General features: G+C 41.3%; 1 protein-coding gene across 11 annotated transcripts in view; it reads left to right on the forward strand.

Moving 5' to 3' along the window:
• Positions 1–26,997, forward strand: part of PTBP3 (polypyrimidine tract binding protein 3) — a 226,391-nt gene that overhangs the window by 103,670 nt on the left and 95,724 nt on the right. Inside the window, exon 1 of one of the 11 annotated variants that reach the window (XM_056518563.1) lies at positions 26,562–26,579. The exons of the other annotated variants lie outside the window; for them this stretch is intronic. The gene's annotated coding sequence lies outside the window, so the exon portion shown is untranslated. Of the gene's footprint in view, positions 1–26,561; positions 26,580–26,997 lie in introns of those variants that run through there. 11 annotated transcript variants of the gene reach the window in all.

Here is a 26,997-nt window from a genome sequence, read left to right on the forward strand (position 1 = left end):
AAAATTGGAAAATTGCTGCTGAACTTTGACCCCCCTCTGGTGTCTTCCAAAAGTAAAAACTCGTCAATTTTATGATGCAAACATAAAGTAGACATATTGTATATGTGAATCAAAATTTTTTTTATTTGGAATATCCATTTTCCTTACAAGCAGAGAGCTTCAAAGTTAGAAAAATGCAAATTTTTCTAATTTTTCATCAAATTTGGGGATTTTTCACCAAGAAAGGATGCAAGTTACCATAAAATTTTACCGCTATGTTAAAGTAGAATATGTCACGAAAAAACAATCTCGGAATCAGAATGATAACTAAAAGCATTCCGGTGTTATTAATGTTTAAAGTGACAGTGGTCAGATGTGCAAAAAACACTCTGGTCCTGAGGTGTAAAATGGCCTGGTCCTTAAGGGGTTAAGGTGAAAAAGGGCTCGGTCCTTAAGGGGTTAATCATACAGTGGGGATCAAAAGTTTGGGCACCCCAGGTAAAAAGTTGTATTAATGTGCATAAAGAAGCCAAGGAATGATGGAAAAATCTCCAAAAGGCATCAAATTACAGATTAGACATTCTTATAATATGTCAACAAAAGTTAGATTTTATTTCCATCATTTACACTTTCAAAATAACAGAAAACAAAAAAATGGCGTCTGCAAAAGTTTGGGCACCCTGCAGAATTAATATCTTGTACGTATGTATGTAGTGGTTGTACCACAAAATGACAGAAGCAAAAAGGTTGAGTGCATCAAACAAAAATAACTCCTTTCACCATACAACAAAAAGAATAGCTAGAGAAGGGGAATATTTTGCGCCCATAGAGGCTCCCACCCGCTGTAAATAATTCTTAAAATTAAACATAAAATAATTGTGTGTTAACAAATAGTGTATAGCTGTAAGAATAAACATTTTCAGACTTGGTTGTAATTGGAATATTTGTCCAAATGGAATTCTATAGCTATCGGTGCTGAACTGTGGTGAATGCATGTGTAAAGAGTTTCAATATCGCACGTTAACCAGTTATAATGAGACTGCCACTGTACGCCATCAAGAGTACCAAGCAAATGCTTGGTGTATCTGATATACCTAATGGTGCGTTTCACCAATGGTTGTAAAAATTGGTCAACCCATTCGCACAAAGATTCATTTTAAGAGCCAATCTCTGCCACTATAGGACTTAAAGGTGGCGGGAATTGGCTCTGAGAAATGGGTGTAATAGGGGTAACATTAAACAGAAATTCATATTCTTTCTGAGTAAGAACCGCTAATGCCAGTCCCTCATCCAAAAGGCACTTTAGACTAAGTTGGTAATCCGTGGTGGGGTCTTTTTGGAGAATTCCATAAGTCCTAATATCACTTAATGCGTACCCGTCGGATCCAACAAAAAACATTTTTTTAATATATCACTCAGTACCTAATCCTGACCATGTACATCTAATTTTTATGTGTCTAGCACCTTTATTTATTTTTTTATTACACTTTTAATTTAGCTCACTAGTCTGAATTCCTTTCAAAGGGAGGGGGCGTGGCCTTGTGTCCAAGCAGGCAGGGGGGGGGGGGGGGCAGTTGTTTGACTGGCTTTTTCAGTATGAAAAGCACCACGGCTCCGCCTTTGTCGGACAATCGTACTAGCAGATCCTCATTTACTTTCAATTGTGAGATTGCACTCTTTTTGGCCTTGGATAAGTTTCCTTTAAACAGTTTTTTCCAGTTTGGGCGTCCGTTTTAATCTTCCGATATAGCAAGGCAAGTTAATCATATATTAGCTCTTGAAAACGATCTAGCGCTTCACATCTCGACTGTATTGGATAAAATTAGGGATCGACCGATTATCGGTTTGGCCGATATTATCGGCCGATAATCACGATTTTGGGCATTGTCGGACGATAATGCCCCGCACCGCGAACGCCCCCCCCCCCGACCCGTCCCAACGCACAGCGACCACCCGCCGCACCGCGACCGCACCCCCCCCCCCCCCCCTATCCTGCCGCACCGCGTCGCACACCGGACCGCCCCGGCCCCATTGCCTCCCCATTCCCGGTTTTATAATTACCTGTTCCCGGGGCCCACGCTACTTCTGGCTCCTGCTGCGTCCTGCGTTACGCTGTGCGCAATGACAAGTGACGTAATGTGCGCGACGTGACGTCACCATCAGTGCGCACAGTGACAGCTCAGGAGGACGCCACTGGAGCCAGATGTAGAGTGGACCCACGGGAAAAGGTAATTATAAAACCGGGGATGAGGGGGGGGGCGGGGCCGTGCGGTGTGAGGGGGTGCGACGCGGTAGGGGGCGCGGTGCGGTGATGGTGATAGGACTCGGGACCCTTGGACAGACAGGGGGAGAGAAGCGGGTGGCGGCTGCGGCCTATGGCACCGCAAAAGCCACTGCAGTTCATTTATTTAAAGCGCCCGCTTTAAATCAATGATCTGCAGCTGTGTCGCGGGGGGGGGGGGGGGGGGATAAATAGCCGATAATTTATACCGGAATATCGGTATAACTTATCGGCTATCGGCCCTAACCTTCACCGATTATCGGTATGGGCCCTAAAAAAACGATATCGTTCGATCCCTAGATAAAATGTGGAGTTTTTGAAGTCCATTGACGTGAACTCTTCTATTTTATCTCCATTATATGTTTCCTTATTTAGAGATACTAAATAATTCAGCACTATACAGTCTTGAAAAGAAAGTGAGTCGATATTTTCAGGTGCTATTTCTGCAGACAGTTCAGATTGTGAAGGGGCTGACTGAGTTTCCTGTGCGTTATCGTAAAAAAAAATTTTTTTACTGTAAGAAGCCTAGAGAAATGGTTAATATTTTTAATGGTTTGATAGAGATCAAAATTATAAGTAAAAACGTAGGAAAGACCTTTAGATAATAGTTTGACCTGAGCATTGTATACAGTATAAGATGACAGATTGACCACATTTATCTCTGTTTGTATTTGCCTTTCACATGTTGGGAGTATCTTCTCTTGCGGTGCGTTCTGCCTCCTCATCTTGTGCACTTTTTTTAAGGCTTTTTTCATTTAGTTTTTTCACATGTTTAGGTTTAGATTTAGAATAATAAGACGCAGGTTTAACATTTTTTTTCCAGTAATTTCATTATCTGTTGATACATTTGAGATTTTACTGTGATCATCTGTTGAATCATCTTCTGTTTCTGTCTAGACGAAGGTGACATTTTTAGGGATTGTGGATTTTATATAATTTTTACGTAAATTTTTAGATTGCTTGAGAATAGAACGGGGTTGGAATTTTTTCCATCTTCCCCATTCATAGGTCATATTCGTAGAAAAATCCACTGAGTCACGTTCAAACTTACTGGTTTTCACTTTGACAATGATGTCCTCCGTTTCTATAATTTTCTCTTTTGTAGACATGCCTGGTTCTTGAAAAGTTTTTTGTTTCATAACATTGCAGTTGTTCTTGTAATTTTTTAATATCAGTGCGGGTATTTTAATAGAGCCTACTCCTCAAATTCTGTGATTAATTTCATTAGACGTAGCGAGGAGTCACTTAGAATATCATTCCATCTCTCAATAAAAATATCTGAATATATGGTTGTGGGGATTTTCTTTAAGCGCAGACCTCTAGGTACCAAACTATGTTCAGTATATTTGTTTGTCCCAGTGCTGCCCACACAGGCTGACATTGTACCTAAAGAGGGTCTTTGGTTTCCCTTGACCGGTCTTAGTAAATACTTGTCCAAAAATAACAATTCTTGAACAGCTTTTCTTATAACTATTGTGCTATTCATCTGTTATTCTTACATAAATGTATGAGTAAATAGCCCACTGGGTGTTGCTATTTTGGAAATGTGCCCCTTGCTGTTTGGCACTGGCCCAGTGGATTGTATCAGACTGTGTTTGGACACACTCTCAACTACTAACACCCAGTTGACTATTTAGTCATATATTTCTAGTAAGAATAACAAAGGAACAACACAATACAGAGGTATAAAAAAAAAAAGTGAAATCCATTATATCAAGGACACCAGTAAACTTTAGCAGTGCTTACGGGTACGTTCAGATGATGGTAACTTGCAGCAGGTTACCTGCTCCGGGAAATAATCTGCGCTTTGATACTGTTCACTTCAGTGAGTCTCCTAAAAGTCCACAATAGTGGGAGATTTGCATATTGCCATTGGACCCAATGAAGTAAATGGTATCTTAACCCAGCAGCAGATCAACTGAGAGTTATGATCATTTGAATGTACCCTTAGTCTGTGTCTATCGATTAAAGGGATGTTCCGGTGGAAAACAATTACTTTTAAATCAGCTGGTGCCAGAACGTTATACAGATTTGTAAATTGCTTCTATTAACAAAAAATCTTAAGCTTTCCAGTACTTATCAGCTGCTGCTTCAGCACTTATCAGTACTTATCAGCTGCTGCTTCACAGGAAGTTCTTTTCTTTTTGAATTTCTTTTCTGTCTGACCACAGTGCTCTATGCTGACACCTCTGTCCATGTCAGGAACTGTCCAGAGCAGGAGCAAATCCCCATAGCAAATCTATTCTGCTCTGGACAGTGCTCTCTGCTGACACCTCTGTCCATTTTAGGAACTGTGGTCAGATAGAAAGAAAATTCAAAAAGAAAAGAACTTTCTCTGTAGTAAACAGCAGCTGATAAGTACTGTAAAGATTAAGATTTGTTTAATAGAAGTAATTTACAAATCTCTCTAACTTTCTGGCGCTAGTTGATTTAAAATAAATTGTTTTCCGCCGTAGTACCCCTTTAAAGGAACACACACCAATAAAAGGATACAGGTGTAGTCTATTATCTGCAGAGGCAGCAATCTGGTTCAACCCTTTTACAAATATGATTTGCAGTCTGTGTATTCCAAAGATGATCATCTTTATTTGTATACCACTTAGTTTCTGGGTTTTTAGAGATATAGTTTTCCCTGTGGGTATATGACTATTTGCTAAATCTGAATACTAGCATACATCATATACTGTTGGATGCTGATTTACCCTTATTGAAATATCCCAAATACTGGGATTTAAATGAATTTGCACTGCAGCTGTTATTATTTTAAAACCTTTTTTTCAGGCATTAGCGGAGGACATATGACAGCATTTAGGGAGGATCTTCCAACACAGTTATCAAGGCATGTTAATCAGCAGACAGGTAAAGTATATAGAAAGAATCTTCTGACACCAGTTACTCGGAAATAACTCCAATGTATTCTTATTTATTCTTTAAACTTCTTCATCACATTTCACATTTCATGATGTAAGATATAGATGATTCCATACAGCAAGATGGATAAAGCACATACCTCGATCAGATGGAGAGCGACACGGGTACAAACCTGCTGAGCTAAGTTTTAGGGGGACGCCCCCTTAATCATGCGCTCAGGTGAGTTTAAATGGGTGACTTCAAAGATTAAAGGGGTTATCCAGGAAAAAACTTTTTTTTATATATCATCTGGCTCCAGAAAGTAAAACAGATTTGTAAATTACTTCTATTAAAAAATCTTAATCCTTTTAGTACTTATGAGCTTCTAAAGTTAAGGTTGTTCTTTTCTGTCTAAGTGCTCTCTGATGACACGTGTCTCGGGAACCGCCCAGTTTAGAAGAGGTTTGCTATGGGGATTTGCTTCTAAACTGGGTGGTTCCCGAGACACGTGTCATCAGAGAGCACTTAGACAGAAAAGAACAACCTTAATCCTTTCAGTACTTATGAGCTTCTGAAGTAAACATTTTTTAATAGAAGTAATTTACAAATCTGTTAAACTTTCTGGAGCCAGTTGATGTATAAAAAAAATGTACTGGGCGTACTTCCATTATACTTCTTTACCACACTGTTCACACAGAAAAATGCACTTATACATAAATATTCACAAAAAGACTTTAAAATTACAGTTCTCATTCAAGCCTTTAGGTTCCAATGACTCCATTTCTACAATCCAAAATGTTTCCCTTTTGAGGAAATTTCATCCACATTATTCACTATCGGTACCTCTTCTATTACCTGCCATCTAAGATCAGATGCCACATGACCTTTCTCCTTGAAGTGTCTTGCCACTGTTTTTTCCCCATATTGCGATACCGCACCTGTACCAGCCTCCACGTGTGTATAGCATCTTATAGCCGATTTATGTTCACTCACTCTTGACTTAATAGCACGAGACGTCTGACCGACATATACAAACCCACAGGGGCATTTCAGTAAGTAAATCACATTGGTGCTGTTGCAGGTATGGTACCCTTTGACTGGAATTTTGTGACCTTTCCTGGGATGTAGGATGTCACTCCCTTTCATAATGCCAATGCACTGGGTGCACGAGAGACAGGAAAATGTTCCCTTTCTTTTAGCTGCCATGAATGTTTGTATGTCAACTTTCTTTTTTCTAATGTCACTACGTATCAATTTACTCCCAATACTCATTCCTTTTCTGAACGCAAACATTGGTAGAGCTTTAAACAATACTCCATACTTTTTGTCAGTAGCCAATAATTTCCAATACTTTTTAACTGTACGCTGAATAATACAGGAACCCTTGTCATATTTACTTATGTACATGATTCGGTTATTCCTTTGTTTTTCGGTCCTATCTCTAGGTGTTCTCAGGAGCTCATGGTTTATTTCACCCACCTCTGCTCCTATTTTTTTTCCACAATTTTTTTATTATAACCTTTTTGTACAATTTTATGAATTATTTTATTTTTATTGTTTACATATTCACTGTCATTACTTGAAATCCTCCTCGCCCTCACAACTTGGCTTCTTGGCAAGACGTTATACTGTGGGAGCATGATAACTGTTACGGTGCAGCATATTATTCCTATCTGTGGGCTTTGTAAAAAGTGTAGTGGCAAACCCTTTGTCTGTTTTCATCATTTCTACATCCAGAGAGCAAATTTTATGGGTATCATATGACAAAGTGAATCTAATAGTACTATGGCAAGCGTTCAGCTGCTCAACAAACGATAACAAGGATTGCTCTGATCCCTTCCGAATCCCTTCTGAATCGTGATCAGTATATGGAGGAGGCATACAGTCAATTAAATGACACCGACGTATATGTCAGGTTGAGAGGAGATCCCACTATATTTAATGAGGAGGTTGATAGCTATATCACAGAAAGTATCCAAGAAGGATTAATCTCAGAAAGATTGGGGAAAACATTGATCACTGACCATCCACGTGTTTCTGTTTTTTATATGCTTCTTTTAAGATCCACCAGGATCGAGAGCGGCCTCCGGAACGCCCGATTGTCTCGGGCATGGGCTCCCTGTTACAGCCGCTCTCGATCCTTGTGGATAGCTATATACAGCCGCAGATCAAAAAGTTGGAGAGATGTTTAGTCGATGCTAATGATTTTTTCGATAGATTGAAAAAATGTGACACACAAAAGAAAAGCTATTACTGTACAAAGTGCACACCCATAGGAGCAATATTCATTTATTATACCTTTATTATGACAACCACCTGATACAAAAAAAAATATTTCTCTATCTCTATCTCTTTCTCTCTCTCTCCTACTATAAAGGGTATTATATGCAATATAAGCGGTTATAATTGTCTCTAAAATAAGTATGACCAATAGACAATATGTTATGTTATATCTAGAATAAGTGGGACCAATACACGGTATATTATATTATATCCTGCATCTCCCTAACAATAGTAAGCAACCACCACACATATAGCCACAATTGGTGTGTATATATATCACTCAATTACTATAAATACCTCCACTAAACTAACCATGAAGGTATATCATAACTAACCTTACATCTGTATAAGAACTCACCATATGACTACTCCCACAATTTTCCTCATACCTTGAGTGCACCAAACCAATTGTTATTGTTCACTGATATTTGTGGTCGACCACGTTTTTGCTTGCGGTCGGGAAACCGCATACGGCCGAAAAAGCAGCCGACCGGAGGCTGCGGTTCACTCCGGTCGGCTCATAGAAATACATTAACTACGGTTCCCTATACGGCCAAGTGCGGGTGCCGCGATTAAGCGCCACCCACCCCTCCTCCCAGCCGTATACGGGAACCGTAATGACAAACCGTAGTGTGAACCCAGCCTTACTCCTGCACAAACAGTTCCCTATAGATGCATCATGAATACAATATTTAGATCAATAAACAGTATTTTATTTCCATTTCCATCATTGACTTGGATTAACGGCCACATCCAAGGCCATTCCTCAAAAATTTCTTTTCTAGAGAGGCATTATTTTCAATATCCATTGTGATGCATATAGCATTCCCAGCCCATCTGGTACTCTTTAAATAGAGTCCTTTTATCAACCAGGGACACTTCCACAAAGGATAAGGACCACAAATATCCACCAAATGAGTATGATTCTTAATATATCCTATTTGATATCAGATCTAGGGGATCCTAATCCATATCCATCACTGAGAGGTAAGTCCCCCATAGCTTCTGTTTCTTTCCACTGTTTTCATTTTGTCCTTCCAAGACACGAACCGTCTATCCTTCAATCCAATGTGCCTCCTGCTATCATTTTTGAGTTGGAAAAAGGACAATTCTTTCTTGGAAAAATGTTGGAAACATGTGACAGCAGGGATGTAACCTTTCTGTGCATGTTAGACGTACATAGTTTGTATAGTAATGTACCGCAGAATGAAGGGATGCAATGTCAGGGAGCTTTTATTGAGGGATTTACTTTTGGAAAATAGGAAAATTAAGTTTCTTATGACATTACTGGAGTTTGCACAACAAATAATTATTTTAGATTTGACAGGGATTTATTTCTTCAAAAGTATGGAGTTTCTATGGGGTCTTCTGTAGCCCCTGGATTGGCTAACACCTTTATGGCTAATTTTGAGGAGGTTTACATATTTGGGTCCCTTGGCCTAGAGAAGTCGTCCACGTGGCTGCGTTACATGGACTGTCTTCATGCTGTGGAAGGGATCGGAGCAATCCTTAGTTATCGTTTGTTGAGTAGCTGAACGCTTGTCATAGTACTATTAGATTCCCTTTGACATATCTAAAAAATAAAATTAAAATCATTCATAAATGTGTACAAAAAGGTTATGATAAAAAAAATTGTGGAAAAAGATAGGAGCAGAGGTGTGTGAAATAAACCGTGAGCTCCTGAGAAAACCTAAAGAGAGGACCGAAAAACAAAGGAATAACTGAATCATGGACATAAGTAAATATGACAAGGGTTCCTGTATTATTCAGCGTACGGTTAAAAAGTATTGGAAATTATTGGCTACTGACAAAAAGTATGGAGTATTGTTTAAAGATCTACCAATGTTTGCGTTCAGAAAAGGAATGAGTATTGGGAGTAAATTGATACGTAGTGACATAAGAAAAAAGAAAGTTGTCAAACAAACATTCATGGCAGCTAAAAGAAAGGGAACATTTTCCTGTCTCTCGTGCACCCAGTGCATTGGCATTATTAAAGGGAGTGACATCCTACATCCCAGGAAAGGTCACAAAATTCCAGTCAAAGGGTACCATACCTGCAACAGCACCAACGTGATTTACTTACTGAAATGCCCGTGTGGGTTTGTATATGTCGGTCAGACGTCTCGTGGTATTAAGTCAAGAGTGAGTGAACATAAATCAACTATAAGGGTGCATTCACACGGGCGTATTTGTCAGCGGATCCGCAGCTGCAGATCCGCTGACAAAGGCCCCTAAAGGGCAGCCCTCTTTGTGCCTGCTAATAGCGGCAATCCGCCGCTACCAGCAGACACACTGCAATGTGCGAGTTACCCTGCAGTGTATTCACACACATCACGGCCGCTCTCTGTGTAGCTCAGGGAGCTGGGGGAGCGGCCGGGATGTGCGGATACACCGCGACTCGCACTTCAGTGTGTCTGCTGGTAGCGGCGGATTGCCGCTATTAGCAGGCACAAAGAGGGCAGCACTTTAGGGGCCTTTGTCAGCGGATCAAATGACAAATACGCCCATGTGAATGCACCCTAAGATGCTATACACACGTGGAGGCTGGTGCAGGTACGGTATTGCAATATGGGAAAACAGTGGCAAGGAGAAAGGTCATGTGGCATCTGATCTTAGATGGCAGGTAATAGAAGAGGTACCGATACTGAATAATATGGACATGAACAAACAAAATTTGCTGAAAAGGGAAACATTTTGGATTGTAGTAATGGAGTTATTGGAACCTAAAGGCTTGAATGAGAACTGTAATTTTAAAATCTTTTAGTGAATATTTATGTAAAAGTGCATTTTTCTGTGTGAACAGTGTGGTAAAGGAGTATAATGGAAGTATCCGCAGTACATGAATGGTTAATATTTGAAGTCGCCCATTTAAACTCAACTGAGCCACGATCCTGAGCGCATGACTAAGGGGGCGTGCCCCTAAAACGTAGCTCGGCAGGTTTGTACCCGTGTCTCTCTCCATCTGATCGAGGTATGTGCTTTATCCATCTTGCTGCAGTGACCCCCCAACCTACGATGGCCCCGACATATGATTAAATCGACATACGATGGCCTCTCAGAGGCCATCGCATGTCGATGTCGGCATTGACATACAATGCTTTTTTATGTCGGGGCCATCGCATTAAGTGCTATCCGGCAGCGCAAAATGCTTAAGCTGCTGCGGTATCGCAGCTTAATGTTCCCCGTGTGGTGCGGTAAGTATTACTTACCCCTCCACGATGCTCCGGGGTGCCCTCTGGGTCCAGCGCTGGTCTTCCGGTGTCTTCTTGGCCCTCTCGGCCCTCTCCGATGACGTCAATACGCCAATAGGAATGGCGTATGCAGCAGCGTAATAATGCCTTGCGGAAGACAGCAGAGGACCAGAGAAGACAGCGGAGGACCGGAGATGACCAGGAGAGCCCAGCGGAGGCCCGGGGTCACCATCGGGAGCGGCGGGGACACCATCGGGAGCGGCGGGACAGGTGAGTACAGCTTCCAATACTTTACATTGCACAAATCCCTCAACATACGATGGATTCAACAAACGATGGCTCGTTTGGAACGAATTACCATCGTATGTTGAGGGACCACTGTATATGGAATCATCTATACCTTACATCATGAAATGTGATGAAGAAGTTTAAAGAATAAATAAGAATACATTGGAGTTATTTCCGAGTAACTGGTGTCAGAAGATTCTTTCTATATACTTTACCTGTCTGCTGATTAACATGCTTTGATAACTGTGTTGGAAGATAGTGCTGTGGGGGTCCGTAGGGCCCGACTATCAAGGACGTTGCTTATTACAATCTAGCAAGTGTGTGCAAATGGTAACGTCTGTGGATGTTATAGCATTTATGGAGGAAAAACGCTGAAAACCTAGCTTAATATTTGGCGTAATGATTTTTTAAAAGTTAGGATGTATGCCAAAGCAATGTTTAGAGATAAGAAAAGAGACTGCATCTTGAGGTGCTGAAAAGTAAATGTGTACAGGAAAAATTTAGACTAAAAGGGGTAATTTACTGGCATGGTTGGAGTGTATTTTCTTCTCCACTTTTGAGGCATCATAGCCATTTGCAGGACTTTACTAAAATGAGAATACTGCACAGGATATTATGTGTAGAATCTAATATTTTGAATAATGAATGTATTGTCTCTGGTAAATAAAAAGTGACTCTTGTCTCCAGTAGAACTTTGCATGTAAAATTGTGAATATTTAAGCACTCTATTGATCACTGTAACATCCTCTACTTTTGATCTTTGGACCAGTATTTGTAAAGTCAAAAGTGTTACTGTCAACATTTGAAGGGAATGTATTGCTTAGCTGGATCTTATTCATGTGGTGAGACAGTTGAGGTTTGTTTATCTGGCTGGATTGGAGCACAGTTCTATGAGAGCTTAAAACCCGTATGTATACTCATATATGCCCCTTTCCAAGGTACTTAGTACATTGCTTTATGTCATATGCACTCGTCGGTGAGGAATTTACAATATTGTTTTAAAGACATTGTATAAAGATAATCAAAAACTACTGTAATTTCTGTAACAGTGATACCAGTTGCACCTTTTTTTTTTTCTCCTCAAATTTTCAAGGGTCTCTTGTGCTAATTTGAAAACATGTGAGAGTTCATTTTCGTGCCACTTTGTTTTTTGCGAGACGAAATTGTTATATTTGACGCCAAATTTTGTTGCTGCCATATTAGATCAGAAATTTTGGCGCCAAATGTTACATCCCTGAAAATTCTGTAGCAGCCGACAGAGGAGGGTTAACGTCAACTTCTCGTAGCTTTGCTAGCCCACTGAGTTCAGTCAGCAGGCAGAGCTGTGAGAAGGAGCCAGGGACCCCCCTCTGCCGAGATCTGTGCCCCTCAGGGCTGAAGAAGTCCTCCTGTGTCCATTAGTTCAGGGTGAGTTTTCTCTGCAGGGACAGGTAGAAGTTAAATAAAAAAGTAAAAAAATAAAAAATCCCCCCGACCCCCTAATAGGTCCTCAAGGGTCCACCGCAGATTTTTCAGCGTGACCCGGGTCCTATTAGGGGTTCAGGGCGCTGCATTTGGCCCCCCATTTTTTGGGGGGGCCCGCAGGATTCTCCCCCCCCATATAACGGTGTGTGAATTATAATCACACACCGTTATATATAAAAGATACACCAAGCACACACACAACCCCCGCCACCATAGCAAAAACGATTTACGCTTTATGACTCCGAATCTGTCAGTGAGGACGATGAAGATCCTACTTTTCTTAGTTCTTCCTGAGCCCCCTGTACAGCAACAGAGATGCCGCCAGGCGAGGCCTTGCACCCCCCATGATAGTGACCCAGTGGCTGACACTAGTACGAGCCACTCATAATAGGAGTCCGTCCCCCCAGACAAGCATACTGGAGCCCCCTTGCATTGAACCTGTCTGGAGACCCCCAGAGGGTTATCGGCCACGGATTCCTGAGTTTGTTAGTGACTCAGGAATCCGGATTGACACGGCCGGATACACTGAAATTGCCTATTTTAGTTATTTTTTCAGAGCTTTAAAAGCTGTGTATCATACCTTTCCCCTTGCTCACATTGTGTGAGCTCCCCAGCACTGAAACCTGCGAGAACTGTGCCTCGACTTCCTGAGTTTGGTCTCATGCCAGGCTGAGAGGAGACCAAAAGAACTATTTGACATGTACAGGGAACAGAACAGAGCCACCTGGTGGCCATTTTTTCAATCATATTAAAAACAAAGTTTGAGAATTTTAACAGCAAGTAAATAGCAAAGTGTCTTATAATTACACAAGGAACAATATTTTAAAAGGTTAGTTTGGGTACAGGGGCAGGTGTATCAGAGAGGGAAAACAGGGAGCGTAAGTAGGGAAGTCCTTATCATGCTAATATTCGGGGCATAAATTGTCATTTGGTCTATTTGGTCCTCACTGGAAAACAGCTGATCACTGGTCATGTTTGACTCTTAGGCAGAGTTAATATTGTGGAGTTCAAGAGCAGTCTGCGTCGAGTGAATCAGGACACTGTCCCCCATAGATGTTAATATATTTCTCTTTGATTTAGCAATTCAGCACCACGTTGGAAATTTCTATATTTGAAATTACTGTGTGAACAGAGTCACGGAAGTCTTATTCCAATCACATTGATTTTGATGTGGAATAGGATGTGTCACATCGCAGGGGGTCCGACCACTGGGACTCTCCCCCGTGATCTCCCGTATGGGGCCCCAGCAATCCGCACAAAGGCATGTGTTGACCACCGCACCAAGCGGCGGCTGGCACGCCCTCTCAATGCAGTCCTATGGCAGAGCCGGAGATTGCCCAATACAGCCACTCCAGCTCTTCCCAAAGCGTTATGAGGTGGCGTGTCTGTTTCCACTTGGTATGGTTGTCAACACGCCCCCTTTCTGCGAACTGCCGGGGCCCCGTACGGGAGATCTACCCCCCCCCCCGCAATCTGACACTTATCCCCTATCCTTAGCACAGGAGATAACATTTCAGATCCTGGAGTACTCCTTTAAGTGATTTTTGTTGATTTAGTGCTATTCTAATTGGCCTTCAATATACTGTTTCATTACATTACACCATGCATTTTACCTGCTTATACATTTTTTTTATGTAAATTTGATTATTTCTCACAATCCAGATTTGTTTGACATTTTTCTTAGATATCCACAAAACAGAAATGTAAGCTAAAATAATGTACGGCACGTTTCTGTAGCATAAAAGCCAGGGTCTCTGAAATCGCGGGGGGTCCCAGCGGTCGGATCAGCTATGTGGATAGGGGATAAGTATACTTATCCTTTTAAATCTCCTTTTAATTTTTTTTATACCACAACCCTTCACTCAAGTGTAGACTGTATTTAATTCGACCATGCCCCTGCTCCGTATACCCCATGCCATATAACCATTTTTGGAAAACCGTAGAATTTTCTTTTTTTTTTTTTTTTTTTTTACTTTGCAACCTACAGCCTTTTTTTCTGAGCCAGGATGGGATTGTTTCTGTTCACATTTCCTCATCCATGTATTGGGGATGTCGCCAAAGGATTAATATAAACAATTTACAGTGCTGTACTATATAGTATATTGTATTATGTGCATTAATCCCATTTTTGGTTTTGTGTTTTACTTGAAAAATTAAGTCTTGGCTGTATGTTGAGTTCAGAAACTCTTAATAGGCAGGTTTCCTTTAACCTTGTCAACTTATATCTTGACAAATCCTTTACTTATTTTATGGGAAATTCTATGGAAGCTGCTTTGATTTAAAGCTCTATACTCATACACTAAACGCTACAACAATAGTGCTCACTAATGGTGTGTAATAATTGTGCGTTTGCTTAACCCTTTGGCACCGGTGTTTTGTTTACCAACAAATCTGAACAAACACCAAATGCCCATGTCATGTAAGCACGGTCACAATCCTTGCTCGACAATATTGATTGACATGATCATGGAAAATACCAGCTTTGTATCTTTCTGAAGTGGAAGTAAGACAGACATGCTGGGTTAAATAAAGAGTCTTCCTTCTCTTTGTTGAGAGTGGCAGGAGTCTACAGAAGCTATTGGGCAGACACTTGGGAAACAAGAGCACAGGTCGAGGAGGAGCCCATGTTGCTTTTGTGTAAACAAAAAATAAATAAATAAATCCACTTCAGAATTGTATAGCTCTTGATAATTTGGTTGTCTTTGTTATTTTAGGAACAGGGTGATAAACAATGTGGTTCTGTCCAGGACAGTTAACATCTGAGTTGGGGGTATGAGTAGTTCTGGAAGCCTACTGGGAAAGGTTTTTTAACCCTTTTGTTTTTTTGAACAGACTGAATTCATCTTTTTTATAAAAACATTTTTTATTTTTTTTTAGTTGTAAGTCAGTATAATAAGAAAACAATGTAATTTCATAACTTTTGTGTATTGCAATGATTTTTGCCTCTCATTCTCCCATGATGAATGGCACACCCATATATATATTTAGGGTATGTTCACACCTATTAAGTTTTTATGTCGATTATTGTTTAAAAAGCCAGGAGCAGATCACAAATGGAGAAAAAATATACGAAGGGACAGACTGAGACTTCTTTTGAAATCTGTTCCTGGCTTTGTATATAAAAACTGCAGTTGAAAACCTAAATGTAGAAACACACCTTAAGGTTTGATAGCATTTATCAAGCTTTACAACCTGTATACAAATAGGGAGATTTAGCTAAATCTGTCCAGAGGAAAAGTTGCTGAGTTTCCCATAGCAACCAATCAGAACCCCCTCATTTAAAAAAATAAAAAGCGCTGATTGGTTGCTATGGGCAAGTCAGCAACTTTTCCTCTGGACAGGCTTTGATAAATCTTCCCCATAGTCTTCATATTGATGCAAGGTATGCTTGCATACCATTTTTCATGTGTGTGTATAGGTGTAGAAATAGACAGGACATACAAAATTTGTGAGATTTTTGTAATATTGGAACAAAATAAATACTTTTTTTCTCAAAATAGTACTACTCTTGTCCTTAGTCTCTGGCACTGTCAACGGTGTTTGGTCACATTCCGCCAACGGCTGTTCTGCTTTAACACTTACATTATATTCACCTTTATTACAAGTGGGAAATCTGCAAAAAATTGATAGAATACACTCTGCTTGCTGTAGAATTACATGTGAAAATCAAAATAGTTAATGAGAATGTGTTATTAAACAATTATTGTTTAAAAATATGGTTAACATAAAAACTGGACTCAACCCATTAAGGACGCAGGGTGCAGGACATACCTGTACTCCCCGATGCTTTAAGTGGCTTTGAAACAAGCGCACAAACTGCTCTCACTTCAGAGCAGTGAGTGTCGGCTACCATAAGTAGTCACACACTCGCTGCTTATGCCAGGCAGGGGAGATCCCGCTGCTGCCCGGCATTCAACCCTTTTGAGGTTGTTATCAATGCCGATCACGCGTCTAAAGTGAAAATGAAACTTGACGGTAATCCCAGAACCCCTGTGACATGATCGTGCGGAGGAGGGGTCCCCTTACCTACCTCCTGCTGCTGATTCACTGATGTAGGCTAGATCAGTGGATAGTCAATCATAATGTATAATGCTATGCCATAGGCATAACATTATACAGTAAATGCAGTCTAATGATTGCATATAAAAGTCCCCTATGAGGTCTTAAAAAGTGTAAAACTAAATTTTATAAAACCCTCTCCACTATAAAAAATAAATAAATTATTTAGCCTTATTTTCCCATTTTACAAAAAAGGAAAAAAAACTGCGTAAATGTAAAAAAAAATACCAAACACCATAAATACATATTTTTAATCACATGATATATCGGAAAAATAAAAAGCGATCAAAAAGTCCCATCAAAATAAAAATGTTACCCATAAAAACTACAGATCACAGTGCAAAAAATTAGAAATAAAAAAGTTACAGAGGTCAGAAAAGGACAATTTTAGGCATACCAATTTTAAGAAAAGTTGGTACAATAGTAGTACAATAATAGAAAAACTATATAAGTTGAGTATCGTTTTAATCGCATTAACCTACAGAATAAAGATAACTTGTAACTTTTACCGCAAAGTGCACTGTGTAAAAACCAAAACCCCGAAATATTGAAAAATTGCAGTTTTCTTATAAATGTCCACCCACAAATAATAATTTGATCTTGCGGTACATTTTATGTTAAAATGTAAGGTATTGTTACAAAGTATAATTCGTCTGGTTAAAAAAAACTAACCCTCATATGGGTCTGTAGGTGGGGAAAAAAAGTATGGATTTTAAAAGGAACAAAACAAAAGGCCAAAATGGGCTGGGTCCTCAAGGGGTTAAAGACTTTTTGGTCATTTTTTCTTTTTTAAAACCATCTTGAAATATTGCAATTTCCATTTTGGCCACTTCGCTTAAAATAAACAGAGGCTTTCTATTCTCTACAGATCATTTCCCAGTAATGCCTTTCTTCAAATACAACAGGAGTACAGTGAGACCAGTAGAGAGATAACACTGGATCCACCACCATTTACAGCAGATCAGCTTACCCCTCCCTGTAGAATGACCTTTGAAAAGGTCACAGAGAGACCAGTAGCCTCTCCAGTTCAGGTAAATGGGACAGATCCTGTATATGTCCATGGGTAACAGCTCAGGCAAGATGGAAGCCCCCATAATAATTTAAACATAAAAAATGAAAAAATAAATTACAATCAGAAAAGAGACACGGATTAGAAAAACAAGCAAAGGATAAAAAGGCAAATAAAAAAAAACTATAATAAACAAAAGTTGTCTGTGCTCAGGACCTATTCACCGCTGCAAGAAGTTTGGTTGCGTCAAAACTGCTGACAAAGTCCCTTCTAAAAATAACCATTATTTACTCAATTGTTGATATGTCTACCAGATGATTAGGTTGTAAATTAGACAGTGTCTAGTATTATGGGATTTTCATTGCACTCAAAATACAATGAAGATGGTTATGTGAAACATTGGAAGGGTTATATTTTCCAACATCCTCCACCTGGCTTGCTGAATAAACAGAAACCATCTGCTTAGCTTAAGTCTAAGTGAAAAGGCAATGTTCTCCTTTTCTTTGAAAGACAGTAATATTAAATTTACAGCCATGCATTTTTCTTCATTAACAGTAATGTTGCACAGACTAATAGCTGTAGTAGCTGTTAAATTAGAATGGATGACGTTGGTTTACTTCGTGAAGTGATGTGAGTGTTCATTCAGTACTGCCTGTCTATATGGATCAGGGTACTATGAATATTACAAATGTATTGTCTAAATCTATATACCGTATATACTCGAGTATAAGCCGAGACCCCTAATTTCAACCCAAAATCCCAGGAAAAGTTATTGACTCGATTATAAGCCTAGGGTGGGAAATACATCATCCCCCCCTGTCATCATCCAGACCCGTCATTAACATCCTCATCATCATCATCACCGCCTGTCATCATCCAGACCCTCATCATAATCACCTGTCATCATCCCCTTGTCATCATCCCACACATCCCCCCTTCATCATCCCCTTGTCATCATCCCCACCCCCCTTCATCATCCCCTTGTCATCATCCCACACCCCCCCCTTCATCAGCCTCTTGTCATCATCCCACACCCCCCCTTCATCATCCTCTTCTCATCATCCGCCCTCAGTGGTCTTCAACCTGCGGACCTCCAGAGGTTTCAAAACTACAACTCCCAGCAAGCCCGGGCAGCCATCGGCTGTCCGGGCTTGCTGGGAGTTGTAGTTTTGAAACCTCCGGAGGTCCACAGGTTGAAGACCACTGCGGCCTTCGACATCATCCAGCCCCCTCTCACCCCCTTTAGTTCTGTACAGTACTCGCCTCCACTCGGCGCTGGTCCGGTGCTGCAGGGCTGTCCGGTGAGATAGTGGTTCCGGGCTGCTATCTTCACTGGGGGCGCCTCTTCTCCGCGCTTCCGGCCCGGAATAGAGGCGTTGCCTTGACAATGACGCAGAAGTACGTTGGCAATGGACGTACCTCTGCATCGTTGTCAAGGCAACGTGACTATTCTGGGGCCGGGCCCGAAGCGCTTAGAAGAGGCCTCCCCGGTGAAGATAGCAGCCCGGAACCACTATCCCACCGGACCACCTCCTCTCCGGACAGTCCTGCAGCACCGGACCAGCGCCGAGCGGAGGTGAGTACTGTACAGAACTAAAGGGGGGTGAGAGGGGGCTGGATGATGTCGAAGGCCGCAGTGGTCTTCAACCTGCAGACCTCCGGAGGTTTCAAAACTACAACTCCCAGCAAGCCCGGACAGCCGATGGCTGCCCGGGCTTGCTGGGAGTTGTAGTTTTGAAACCTCTGGAGGTCCGCAGGTTGAAGACCACTGCGGGTGGAGAGTTCACTCGAGTATAAGCCGAGGGGGGTGTTTTCAGCACGAAAAATCGTGCTGAAAAACTCGGCTTATACTCGAGTATATACGGTATTTAAAACTCAATGAGGGGAATTTATCATTGTATATAGAGCTTTTTTTGTGTATTTTTAACGCAAAAATATGCGCAAGAGGTTTGTTGCGAATTTTTTTTGCGCAAAATCTGATAGACTTTTTCATGGCCATGTCTACAGTTAAGTTTACCATAGAGCACTTTCTACTATAGAATTGAATTTATTAACTGCAGGGTTTTTTTACGCCAAAAAAACGCAAAACCTTTTTTCTTGCGCAAATATACACCTCCTCGGAGGACACGAACCAAAGTGTCTATTTGGCAGAGTCTGTCCATGATGGGAGTTATAGTCCAGGGGCTGAGGTGCAGATCTCACACGGGTCGTTATCAAGAGACCCGCTTCGATACGCATTTGTTAACTGTAAAAGCCGGCGGCACATGCGGCTACACTGCACTGCCGCCGGCTCCTGTATACACTGTCATATTTCATAATCCCCGCCGCCGGGAGATGGGAGCTCTGATTGGTGAAAAGCTATTGACCAATCAGAGCTCCCGTCTCCCGGCGGGGATTATGAATTATAAGAACTGTATATAGGAGCAGTCGGACGCATGTACTGCCGGTTTGTATAGTTAATAAATGCGGATCGCAGCGGATCTCCAGAGAATGATCTGCTGCGATCCGCATTTAAGTTAACAAGCCGGTGGTACATGCGGCTACATCGCGCTGCCCGCCGGCTTTTATATACACTGTCATAATTCATAATCCCCTCTGCCGAAACACAGGAGCTCGGGGATTATAAATTATGACTGTGTATACAGGAGCTGGCGGCAGCGCGATGTAGCCGCATGTACCGCCAGCTTTTTAACGTAAATGCGGACCGCAGCGGGTCTCTACAGAATGACCCGGTGCGATCTGCACCTCAGCCCCTGGACTACAACTCCCATCATGGGCAGAGTCTGTCCCATGATAGGAGGAGTAGTACAAGGGCAGAGGGACAGATCTCTGTTCACATTATGCGTTTTGCATTATGGGAACAGAGCAGTGTGTTCCCAAACAGGTAGACTCCAGCTGTTGCTTAACTACAGCCCCCCATGATGGGAGTTTTAGTTTAGCAACAATTGGAGGCTCCCTGTTTAGGAACACGCTGCATTATGTGTGCTCTTCCCAGGGGAGAGAGCAAAAAATGTACTAAACCATATTTCTTGTTTTTCTTTTCGTCTCATTTCAGATACGTGAATGCGGAGGACTACGTCAAATTCGGTGGACTGCGACGATGACCAGCGTTTTTTTTAATTTCAATAAAATGGTTAACGAGGGCTGTGGGGGAGTGTTTTTTTTTAAATAAAAATGTATTTTCAATGTGTCGTGTTTTTTATAATTGAATTTTCAGGTTTAGTAGTGGAAGCTGTCTTATAGACTGAATCCATTACTAAGCCGGAGCTTAGTGTTAGCACCAAAATCAGTTAGCGCTAACCTCCAATTATTACCCCGGTACCCACCGCCACAGAGGTGCCAAGAAGAGCCAGAGCATACAGGCCAAAAATGGCACTCCTGGGCCTAGGTGGTAACAGGCTGGCGTTATTTAGGCCCGGGAGGGCCAGTAACAATGGTCCTCACCCACCCTGATAACGTCAGGCTGTTGCTGCTTGGTTGGTATCTGGCTGATACTGATATTTAAATACTGAAAAAATTAGGGAACCACACACTTTTTTATTTATCAGCCAGATACCCATGGACCATTGTTACTGGCCCAATGCCAGCCTGTTACCGCCTAGGCCCAGGAGCACCATTTTTGAAGCTCCGGGCCTGTTGGTATCGGCTCTTTCCGGAATCCCTGTGGTGGTGGGTACCGGGGTAATAATTGGGGGTTAGCGCTAACTGATTTTGTGGCTAATGCTAAGCCCCAGCTTAGTAATGGATTCTGTCTACAAGACTCCTTCCACTACTAAGCCTGAAAATTCAATTATGAAAAACACAACACATTGAAAAAAATATTTTATTTAAAAAAACACTCCCCCACAGCACTCGTTAACCCTTTTATTGACATTTAAAAAAAAACTCTGTTCATCGTCGCAATCCACCAAATCTGACATAGTCCTCCGCATTCACGTATCTAAGTTTCGAAGGAAAAAAAAGCAACAAAAAGTTTAGTACATTTATTTGTTTCTACACACCAGCAAGAAACACAAGAAAAAAAATGCAAGAAAAACTGACAAAACGCAGGAAAAAACTGGGACAGTTTTTCTGGCGTTTTTGCTGATGGACAAAAAACCTCAATGGAATCCTGGCCTCAGAGCAATAGAACAAAATCCCTATGTCCACTTTTCCTGTGAGGTAGAGAAGGAGTGTACGGTAGAGCGATGGGGGCGTTTCTATATTTGCACAAGATTTATCAAAGGAGTGCACAATCTTTGTAAATTCTGAGCAAGAGTGTAAATTAGACAAGCAGTGTAAAGGGGTCTACAATAGACCCCTAATGATAAATCTCCCCGTGTGTGTGTGTGTTCCAACATCACATCCAAACAGTTAAAGATATTAACATGAAACTTGGCACACATGTTACTTATATGTCAACAACAAACATAGGATAGAGGATTTAACCCTTACTCACCCCCAGCTAGTTTATACTAAAGGATACTAATTTGGGGCCTTATTTACAGTTTGAATGCACCCTATTAGAGCCATTGGAATTTTTATTTTTTTATATGTTGGACATACTTAACAGATAGTGGATTTGGATGCACATTTTCTATGAATCTCACCTCTATACAAAGAATGTGGTAAAAATAATCATAAGTCCACTACATAGGGATAATACTGCGGCTGTAAATCTTCAGGTAAAATTAGCAGTGGATTGAATTAACTCCTTAACGACACAGCCAACTTTATTTTTGCATTTTCATTTTTTCCTTCTTGCCTTCCCATATGGGCTTGTTTTTTACACGATCAATTGTACTTTGTAATCACTCAATTTACTATAAAGGGTTTAATTCTCACACTGTACACTCTACGGTAAAAATTACATGTCAATACATTTTAAATGATACCCATATTTATGCGCTGTTCTTTTATTGTGCTGTGCTTGAAAAAAACACACCTTTTTCCCCTACAAAATAAGTACCGTATTTATCGGCATATAACACGCACCCAAATTTTAAAAGGGAAATTTAAGTAAAAAAATAAATAAATGACTTGGACTAAATGCCACATCATCCCCCCCCCCCCCCCAAACTTCGATTTCCTCTGCACCTCAGTTTGGTCCCCCCATTCCCCCTGTCTCATCATCCCCTCAATCATCCCCCCCCCCCTCATCGTTGCTCCTATGCCATTCTTCCCATGCCTCATTTCCACCCCCTGCCCTGCTTTTTATTGTTTTTTTTTTATTTTTCTCACCTGGCTGCTCTTGGCAGGCCAGGTCAGGCGGTGGGTCTTGCATGGTCAGGGAAGCAGATGAATGGCGTCCTCTGCCGGGTGCTCTGCACGGCATCAGGGACGTCACTAATCATTTCCTGCAGCCGCCGCTGGTCAGAGTGGCTGCACCGCTGGCTGCTTAAGTTCAGCAGCTCGGCTACAGCCACTTTAGAATAGTGACCAGCGGCGACTGCAGGAAATGAAAAGTGATGTCCCTGATGCCGCGCAGAGGAGCCGGCAGAGGACGTCCCTCGTCTACCTGGCCTGACGAACAGACAACCTTCTTCCATTTGTCTGTGCCAGGTCAAATGCTCACATGCCCACACTTTGTAGGTGATGGTGGCAGTTTAGAGGTGTCAGCAGCTAGGTATCCCACTATACAGCAAGCTGGGATGTACGCTTTGTTCCAACACCCTTCTGATATAACCAGCATTATCACTTTCACCAATTTGTGTTACTGTAACTTTTCAGTGAGATCACACCAAATGGGCCAGTCCTTACACCCCCAGTAATTTTTGCTCATTCATGCTCCAGTTACCTTTGGACGTCCTTTGGTAGATACTAACCAATGCATATGTGGAACCACCTCAATATGTGATATTTTGGAGACGCTCTGAACTAGTCATTTAGCCATCATAATTTGACCATTGTCAAAGTTGCTTAGTGCTACCCTATAATAGATTTAAACAAGGATCTAAGGCTAATAAAAAATTTGTTATATATATATATATATATATATATATTTTTTTTTTTTTATCTGGGTATAAAAATATTGCAAAAACAACTGCTGCATTGGTTTCAAAAAGCAGAGTTCACATTGGAAGCTCAACAAGCTCTGAACTAAAATGTACTAAAAACTGTTAAATGTTATCTTAGGTATTGAGAACACAATTTGATGGCCATGAACTAGTTTATATATTGAATAGTGTAGATCAGTGATTCATGTATACACAAACAGTTTATTCAAACAGTGAATGCATGTGTCGGAGATCAAATAAAAGTATAAAATTTGTGCATAAGCAGGCATGCTAATGTAACTTCCCCAAACATAGACAAGGTAGATAGTGCTGCACCTTGCTCATTTACATTCCTGATAAAACCAGTTATATGGCTAGATCTTAGCATCTCTTAAAAAAAAAATAAAAAAAAAATGTGTCCCTCCCTGGCTTAAGGGAAAGATAAAGAAGCCACAGCAATGAGTGTTCTGGTGTAGGCCTAACCTTCCATAACAAAATAATGCCAGATATGCTAAAATTGTACTAAATGGCAACCTAGTTTTTCTGTGTTGATTCACTCCCTGAGTACATAACCTGCTGGGATGCACGTTATGACATAGTTAAGAGTTGCAGTGCATATGTAGGTACTACAAAATCCAAATCGAATATGTTGTATTACCCGTATCACCACTTATATTAGTGTTTTTAGGGTAACTTTATGGGATACCAATGTAAAAAAAAATATTCTGGCGTATTGAAAAAAATATGTTGCTGAGGTCGTTAAAAAAAATAAACTATACTTGCCTACCCCAACTACCTGCTGGTACCTTGTAGCTTTCATTCAGCCTTTTCTGGTCTCTTGTTGTATTCCTCCAAAACAGGCAGGAAGACCTGCCCCGTCAGCCAATTATTGTCCACAGAGGTGTTCTATTTTGGCCAGTGCTTGGCTGAGCTGGCAGGTCCTGCTCTTTTTGCAAGCAAGAAGAAAAGGGGATCAGGGGACTGAAAGAAGTTGAACGGGAGCTGCTGGGGTTCGAGGGTAGGTAAATATAAATATTTTTTGTCTTTTTTTTTCACAGCTCAACAGCAACAAATTCTTTTCTACATACCTTTTCATGGCCCGAATTTAGTCAATTAGCGACTACATAGGGGTAATTCCTTGAACTACCATATATAAGCCGAGTTTTTCAGCACGATTTTTCATGCTGAAAACGCCCCCCTCGGCTTATACTCGAGTGAACTCTCCGCCTGTCAATCCCTTCTCTGTGGTCTTCAACCTGCGGACGTCCAGATGTTGCAAAACTACAACTCCCAGCTCTGTCCAGGCATGCTGGGAGTTGTAGTTTTGAAACCTCTGGAGGTCCGCAGGTTGAAGCCCACTGCGGCCTTCGTCATCATCCAGACCCCCCCTTTAGTTTTCTACTCACCTCCCCTCGGTGGGAAGGAAGGGTGAGCTGGTCCGGGCCATCTATGCTGCAGGGACCATCCGGTGGGGAGGGTTAGTCGTTCGGGGCTGTCCATCTTCACCGGGGGGGGGCCTTTTATCTGTGATCCGGGCCTGCCCCAGAATAGTGATGTTGCCTTGACAACGAACAAGGTAAGGCGATGAACGTCCCTGTGCGTCATCGACAAGGCAACGTCACTAGTCCGGGGCAGGCTCGGAGCGCGGAGAAGAGGGCCCCCCCCCAGTGAAAATGGACAGCCCAGAACAACTAACCCTCCCCTCCGGACGGTCTCTGCAGCATAGATGGCCCTGTCCAGCTCACCCTGACTTCCCGCCAAGGGGAGGTGAGTACAAAACTAAAGGGTGTGTCTGGATGACGACAAAGGCCGCAGTGGTCTTCAACCTGCGTACCTCCAGAGGTTTCAAAGCTACAACTCCCAGCATGCCCGGACAGCTGATGGCTGAAGGGATTGACAGGCGGTGATGATGAAGGGGGGGGGATGATGATGGGGGTCTGGATGAAGACATGGGGGGATGATGTATTTCCCACCCTAGGCTTATAGTCGAGTCAATAATTTATTTATTTTTTTTCCTGGGTTTTTGGGGTGAAATTAGGGGCCTCGGCTTATATTCAGGTCGGCTTATACTCGAGTATATATAATATTATATATTTTTACTCAGACCGAGTACAGCACACCATGCTTTTAAGTCCGAGTAAATACATGTATGTATATGAGAAATGATAGTCACTAGTTGACAAGAAATAAAACAAAATTGGCATTGTGTAAGGAAAATATTTAGCAAGAAACATGTGTCAATAACAAGAAGAGGAATAACCAGTAAATTAGGAAGGAATAGTAGGGCAAGGAATTTTAGCTCAGTCTTCAATATCACCTCCAGGTTTTAAGAGTTGGAAAAATTACAGATTAGGAGAAAGAGTAATCTTAATGTAAACCCTGTGTTCGTTTTTACTCAGGGAAGAAAATGACTTTTAAATCTGTAGAGACCTCTGCTCTCTTAATTATACTCTCATCTATTAGACCTTTATTGCATACACTGCAGGTATCGTGTAGATGTCTTTAGTTGGAATACCTTGTTATCTCAAAATTCATTGTTCAAGGTGGCCATACATACGAGAGTTCGCTTGTTTGGCTGACTTTGTTTTTTTTTTTGGTTGACCTTTTGGCATCAGCTTATCTCACTCAGGAGCAGAGGTTGGAATGTTGAGATCCAACCCTTATTTCCCCCCTTATGCGGCAAGGTATTTGGTTGGCCCCCATACATGTTAGATCATTGGCCATAATTGTCGGTGTCCATTGCGTTATATATGTTGTGTATGGTGATCTTCAGTATATCTCATCTGGTTAAAGGAGAACTAGCCGATAAAAGGACCTCTTTAGTGTGCTGTAATAATGTGAAAATATATTTTTTAAGAAGGATTAATGTTGCAGGCATACTATAAGGATAACCCCTGCACAATTCTTCAACCTTAACAATTCTGCGTTTTGCATATGGAAGTTTGGGCTCCAGATCATCCAATCAGAGTCTATCTTTCTGGCACAGGTAGAAAATAGCAGAGAAAGACGAGTGGCTGGTATAAGACCCAGTGTCTCTGTGCTGACACCGAACTGCCATGATACAAGAAGAAGTGTTGTCATGGGAACACTGATAAAAACTCTTCTCGGAGGTGGCCTGTAACTTCAGCCTCTAATATCTCAAGATATTTAAATATGTTTCCATTCCTTCAAAGCACATTGCAAAGGCTGTAGTGTACATGGTGTGGTAGTTCTACATTATTGTTCACGGGATGGATGTATATTTGTGAAAATATGATCTTTTGCGGTATTTTATTCTTTTAGCTCCAGACACACAGAAGATCCGGCTCACAAGGTAAAGTCCCAGATTCACGTTATTTATATTCCATCAGCATACAAGATATATATCAAAATATTAAAAGCAATTCTAACGTGTTTCGGACACCATGTCCTTAAAGGGGTACTCAACTGGAAAACATTTTTTTTTTAATCAACTGGTGCCAGAAAGTTAAACAGATTTGTAAATTACTTCTATTTGAAAATCTTAATCCTTCCAGTACTTATCAGCTGTTATATGCTCCACAGGAAGTTCTTTTCTTTTTGAATTTCCTTTCTGTCTGACCACAGTACTCTCTGCTGACACTGTCCATTTTAGGAACT

This window comes from Hyla sarda, chromosome 1 (genome assembly GCF_029499605.1).
Source record: "Hyla sarda isolate aHylSar1 chromosome 1, aHylSar1.hap1, whole genome shotgun sequence".
In the NCBI taxonomy this organism is placed as follows: domain Eukaryota; kingdom Metazoa; phylum Chordata; class Amphibia; order Anura; family Hylidae; genus Hyla; species Hyla sarda.